The following is a 734-nucleotide window of genomic DNA, read 5'->3' on the forward strand; positions in this document are numbered from 1 at the left end:
CATGAACTTTACTTTCAATCTTTTTTATATTCTTGCATATTGTTTGCATCTTGTAGTTTCTTGCACATTCAAATTTCCTATAAATGCATAAAGATCCGCAGTCTACCGATAATTTAGTTAATTTAATGCTTAGAAAAGTTATAATAACGATAAACTCAAAAGGAAATCCCACGAAGGAAGTATTATATACTTGTAAATTAATGTAAATTTCTTTTTTTTTTTTTTTGACTGAAGTTTTAAAAATTAAACAGTTGTGCGAATACTTATTGCTTCAATATTTCATCGATCAATTGTTTTTTTCTTGTTAATTCCGCAACTTACATAAATAGCTATTTCTTTTTGTAATCTATCTATTCTAGAGATTTCCGAGAATATGTAGAATGTCATTGTTTATAAAAAATAAATTAATAAATTACAATTTTACACAGTTTTTTTGGAAATTGATCGCTGTACGAATACTTTCTACTCCCACTGTAGATAGTAGACATGTTTTCGTCGAAAGACGTATAATCAGTACAAAATCATATGCTATAATAAATAGTTTACAATATTCGAGTAAAAAAGCTACCTCGAATTTTTACTCGGTTAACCTCTGTCCGAAACGGCAAGCTAAGGAGGTATTATCGCTAGATTTGAATTCGATTACCAAGAAGGAATAATACACATTCCTGACCTTTGTAATTTTGGAGACAACGTTATTTAAAAATAGCATGTTTAAAAAGTGGCTAGGCTCG

This window comes from Hylaeus anthracinus, unplaced genomic scaffold (genome assembly GCF_026225885.1).
Source record: "Hylaeus anthracinus isolate JK02 unplaced genomic scaffold, UHH_iyHylAnth1.0_haploid 11981, whole genome shotgun sequence".
Taxonomy (NCBI): domain Eukaryota; kingdom Metazoa; phylum Arthropoda; class Insecta; order Hymenoptera; family Colletidae; genus Hylaeus; species Hylaeus anthracinus.